We start from the raw sequence: 6174 nt of genomic DNA, 5'->3' as shown, positions 1-6174 counted from the left end.
AGGGGTAATTAATTGTATAATAAAACATGGGATAAAAAGACTCTCCCGTGATTTGAAGTTGATTATGATTTGTACCCAACTCACTGTGTGATAAATCACACACACAACTTGTAGGATAAAAATATATCCAACCATAAATGATGGGAAGATGTATACATGTATGTCTGTAACTGTTTTTTGCTGGAGTTGGGTTTATTCTCCTTTAAAAAAATAGATAGATTTCTTTTGAAAAGAAAAAAAACTTAAAGCAACTGGATAATGAACATGATGTCTGTTACCTATTTACTTATCCCTCAGATGGGCATAGGACTGCAGAAAAACTCTCCCTCTTATAGCTGGAGCTATCAGTGTACCTCCTGTTTATCTTGTAGGTCAAAGCACAGGCCTTTAAATCGCTTAGAAAAAAATTTGAGATGTTAAAAAAAATAAAGGTATGGAACTCTTTTCATTAGGTTTCCACTTTCGCCAATAAAATTCTTTTAAATCAAATGCTTTACAATTTTACTTTCTATCCATATCTATTCAAAAATAAACAATCTTCATTACTACCAAAGTTCATTCCGTAATTCCTTATACTTCTCGAGATATTCTGAAATCAATTCCCAAATTGACAATAATTTTTTTACTCGACATCAGCTTGGGCCTTCACTAATTGTAAAGCGGGAACGACGGGACAAATTTTCCCCGGAATTTATTCTAAACTCAATGAATATTTGCTCATTTGCATTCAAGCTTTACAAGGTTTTTCTTTAATTTGAACATATGGTATAACTAAGTCATAAACAACATTTTAGCGGTCTAATTGTTTTGAAAATCGAAAGGTATATAATGCATTCCGGGAAAAATTCGTTCTACCATGGCTTCATTTACATTCGTAATCAACATGGCGGTAGTTGTTGATGTAGACGTTTTCAAATTAATTTTTCGCGAATGGAATATTATTACGGACTTAACGTTACAATCTAGAGTAAGAAATCAACTTTAAATTGTTGAAAGATTTTGCAAATACTATGCAACTCTTCGCCGCACTTCAAACACCGTCTGTTTACATGTGAATGGCCAGGGGCCCAAGCTAATGTCGAGTAAAAGAAAGTAGGTCATTTTTGAAATTGATTTCAGAATATCTCAAGAAATATATGGAATTTCGGAATGAGCTTTGGTAGAATTGAAGAATGTTTATCTATGAATAGATTTAAATAGAAAGTAGAATTTTAGAGCATTCGAATAAAAAATATTTTATTAGCGAAATTAGGTACCCAGTGTAAGAGTTCAGTACCTTTATTTTTTTTTTACACACACAATTTTTTTTAAGCGATCCAAAGGCCTGTGGGTCAAAGGTACTGACTGCAAAGACGTTAATTTAAAATTACATCTTGTTGTTGCTGCATTTCATCTTGTTGTTATGATATAACTTTCTTTCTTAAAAAAAAATAATTGCCATTTTAGGTTTTCCAGAATATTTTCGGAGTTTGTGAGAATCCCACCTGACACAATCTCTAGTCAACGTTGTAGCACCGTGCTTCTGAAGTTACTCCTTTACACAAATTGAAAGAGCAATTGTTAGACCTGGTCATGAACATTTCTTTAACACGGATTTTGAAGGTTTGGAGCAAAGGTAGGGTAGATGGAGCTAATCGAGTAGTGATTTCAATACTTATATAATTAAAAGTATTTCTGAGCAGTTAGATTTTTAAATAGTAAGTAATTTTGTGAAATACCTTTTACAAGAAAAAAATTACATCTTTAGAAATGACATGCGAGAAAAAGTTGGATTTCCAGGGGTAAAACCAAATATTTTGCTAGTGCATTGATACATTTCAAAATAAATTTTGAAAACTGGGGAATCTGTTTTATATTTAAATAAAACAAGATATATAATTAGATTATAAGTGTGGATGCACTTTAATTCGGGGGGGGGGGGGGGGGGTGTTCAATGGTCGTGGGAAAACATAATTTTACTTGTTCATTGGGATGGTATTAGTTTACAAAAAAAAACTTTATGTACCATATGCACTAAAGTTTTTTTGTAAACTAATACCATGTAATACCATGAATGTACCATATGCACTTTCAAGCAATGAATTGTCATAATTTTAACGTTTGATATATGCTAAGAATTCTGAGCTGTATAGGTATTCTATATGCATAAGTGCATACATAAGGATGTATATTTGCCTGCAACAGCTACAAGTTATCAATATTGTGAAATTTGAGACCAATCAGTGAATCCAATGGATAAGAAAGTAGATATGAAAGAAAAAATTATATGTAAGCTTTATGCATCAAACATCTAATATAATTATTTATAATCTCAAACTAAAAAACAAACAGTTGCCACACATGACATGGATTATATATGTATAACCCTCACTCCTTTTTTACTGTCATATTTGCAATTGCACTGTCATGTGAGGCAACTGGTAAGATACAAACACTTGACCTTTTACACATTCTCTTAAAAAAAAAAGAGTGATCATCAACAAATTCACCATAAGTGATCAAACAAGATATGAGAGGAAATTAAGCAATGCCACGAAGCAGCTTAACTAAGCCTCATCTTCCGTAAACAATATATAATTAGTTTTAGTCCACTTCACTTGTGACTTCCCTGTTATATTTATTTATGTGATATTTTTTCTCTCCTCCAGGACATGTAACCATCACCAGTGCACTGTATGAGTATATCATTGAAACGTGAAAATTCTTCCCTCTTTTTATTTCAGAAGAAAAATTACATATTCACCAGTTTCATTATTAATTGTGAATGACAAGAAGCATATCTATTTCAGGTAAGAATTTTCATATTTTTTTTTTATAGATAAGATATAATTGTGATGTTGAGTTGATAACACAGTTAGTGACTCTTTTGGTGAATACAGTTTGCTATTAACCAAAAATAAAACAATTTTGACAAAGTCGAAGTCGAGGATAAACGTAATATTTTTCGGGGGAATAATAAACCTTACTTCACAACCGAAAGATTCCATTATTGTTCCATTATATTGTCAGGAATTAAAGGTTGACTCTCAGGTGAATACGTTCTCAAATCCAGTGAATATAAATATTTACGCATTTAAAAATATTTTTTGCTAAATATAGTCTCATAACTGTAACGGTGTCTGCAAACAAATTAAATAACGCTCTAATGTTAATTGTGAGCGTAAATTTTGATTTTCGCTAATGGCGTTGCATTTTCACGTCGTTCAATGATTGTGACGTAAAAGTAAACTGCATACATTAACCCTTTGACCCCCTGCTCATGAATACCGTAGATTTCGTTACGTTATCTAAGCAAAATACATATTGAATGTAAATAACACGGTCACACAGGGCCTCGCAGTTTTAGGTCATAACCAAATGCTGAATGCTTCACGAAGAACCTTCTTTTCGACTAAGGTCAGTCGCGACCGAGATTCGAACTGACGACCTTCCGATCATGAGGCATGCGCTCCATCGACTTAGCTACCGAGGCGGTCGCCTTTTAAAAGATAAAGATATTTTTCTTATTCAGGCAAAAGCAACATTTCCAAGAGGTCGTTAAAATCCATTTTTAGCTCTACTGGTCAGAGACCAGAAGAGCTTATGCGATGATAATGCGTCCGGCGTTCGTCCATCTGTCTGTCTGTCCGTCCGTCTAGCTGTCCGTCTGTCTGTAAACAATTTTTCAAAATGCTACTCTACCTTCATTTTTAGTCTGATTTCAAAATTACTTGGCACACAAGTAGACTACACTAAGATACATAAAATAGTGCATCGGTTTTTGATTTCGATGAACGGTGTTGCCATGGTTACTAAAAATAGAATTTTCTGTGAAATTCCTTTAAAATGTTACTCCTCCTAAAGTTATGATCTGATTTCAATATAAATCGGCATACAAGTAGAATACACAAAGATACATAAAATAGTGCATCGGATTTTGATTTCGATGAACGGTGTTGCCATGGTTACTAAAAATAGAATTTTCTGTGAAATTCCTTTTAAACGCTACTCTTTCTACAGTTTTGGTCTGATTTCAATATAACTTGGCCCACAAGTAGACTACACTAAGATACATAGAATAGTGCATCGGTTTTTGATTTCGGTGAACGGTGTTTGCCATGGTTACTAAAAATAGAATTCTCTGTGAAAATCCTTTAAAACACTTCTCCTTCTAGAGTTTTGGTCCGATTTCAATATAACTTGGCACACAAGTAGACTACACTAAGATACATAGAATTGTGCATCGGTTTTTGATTTCGATGAAAGGTGTTGCCATTGTTACTAGAAATAGAATTTTCTGTGAAAATCCTTTAAAATGCTTATCCCTGTACAGTTTTAGTTTGATTTCAAAATAAGTTGGCACACAAGTACACTACACAAAGATACATTAAATAGTGCAATGGTTTTTGATAAATACAAACCAGTAGAGCTACAGTCTCGACAGAGACTTCTGGTTTAACAATTATTTTAATCTTGATAGCGCAAAGTCATGACGCCAAAGTACATTCATGTATCACTCAGTCATGACGTTGAAGTCACAGTCTATGACAGGGAGTTGCAAAACGACTTCAATACTGTAAACAGAAAAATGAATGTTTGTAATTGAAGCCTACGATATCCGATCCATAAGAAGACATAATTTTCCAACCTTAGATATTCATCCTGCATTAAGATACTCCTAATTCAAAGCGGTTTAGAGTAGAGAATAATTAACCAGGGAAAATTTTCAAAAATATAAATACGCTAGCAGTAATAACATGAATTAATTAATTGAGAATTCATTTGGGTCTATGGAAACAAGCAAATTTTTAAAATAAAATTTAGATACCATGAATATAAAAAATGCTATGGTGGAAAGATGTTTATATTAACTATTACGAATAGAAAAGCGATTATAAATTAATTTTATACCAAATAATTTTTTTTTATTAATTTCATTGATTAAAGGCAAAGGGGGATAACTCTTTAAGGACGGGTCAAGATTTAAAATTAGGATACATTCAGATTATAAACGCTCTCACATATTGAGACTAAAACATGAAGATTATGTCTACATATACTGAGTATTCAGCCAATTTATATACATGTATGTCATGCATTCAGATTCATTGAATCTGAGGTTATTATGGATCGGATACCTTAAATCTATTTCACTCTTGATTCATGATATATAGGATTTTTTTTCTCACTCTTCCTTTACAATAATGTAGTATATATTTTCCCATATTAACCGGAAAAAAGAATAAATATCAAAATAAAACAGTATCTATACTCGTATGTTTATATGTTTATATAAATAAATCTAAATTTTTTTTAAGTTGAAAAATCCATTTTTATCAAATTAATTCTTGGTTAGTCATTTTAAAACTTTTTAAATTTTAAAATCTTTTTTTTTTCGGATAGAATGACCTGCTCGTACACATATCGCCTTACACTTGATACTGGGACGAAAATACCCCCAGGAACCCAACCACAAGTAAGTATCCAAAATGTCTTTCCTGGAAACAATTATAAGTAAGTATCCAATATACATCTCCATGAAACAAATACAAGTAAGTATCCAATATACCTCTCCATGAAACAAATTACAAGTAAGTATCCAATATACCTCTCCATGAAACAAATTACAAGTAAGTATTCGATATACCACTCTATGAAACAAATTACAAGTAAGTACCCAACATTATGTCTTTCCAGGAAACCAATTACAAGTAAGTATCAAATATATCTCTCCATGAAACAATTACAAGTAAGTATCCAATACGTCTTTCCAGGAAACCAATTACAAGTAAGTACCCAATGTCTTTCCAGGACACCAATTACAAGTAAGTATCCAATACGTCTTTCCAGGAAACCAATTACAAGTAAGTATCCAATATGTCTTTCCAGGAAACCAATTACAAGTAAGTATCCAATAGTTCAAGTGCTTTTCGCTTCCTAATTATTTAAAAGAAGCCTTATAGAGGTATTAAAATTTATTAATTTTTCACTTTTAAAATAGGAAAAGTCTAGGTTTTGGTGACTGCATTGGTCATATTACATTTTTCTCTTTAAAATATGGTTAGGTTAATGTTGAACATTGATTCTTAATGATTTCGAATTCATATTCAGACACATATAGAAAAAAGACTCTCGGATGCCTTTGAGAAACGCATTAAATCTGTGGAAAGCAAAATATATCAGAGATCAAAATCT

The 6174-nt window shown here is 32.1% G+C and overlaps 1 long non-coding RNA gene across 1 annotated transcript; it reads left to right on the top strand.

Moving 5' to 3' along the window:
- Positions 1-2682: 2682 nt before the first annotated feature.
- Positions 2683-6174, top strand: LOC134260806 (uncharacterized). Its single transcript, XR_009990640.1, has 3 exons — positions 2683-2789; positions 5383-5455; positions 6091-6174. It is a non-coding gene; the product is annotated as an uncharacterized LOC134260806 (long non-coding RNA).

The sequence above is a fragment of the Saccostrea cucullata genome, unplaced genomic scaffold, assembly GCF_032062105.1.
Source record: "Saccostrea cucullata isolate Sc308-1 unplaced genomic scaffold, CSIRO_AGI_Scuc_v1 ctg1518, whole genome shotgun sequence".
Taxonomy (NCBI): Eukaryota; Metazoa; Mollusca; class Bivalvia; order Ostreida; family Ostreidae; genus Saccostrea; species Saccostrea cuccullata.
This window is presented reverse-complemented; position numbering and strand designations above follow the sequence as displayed.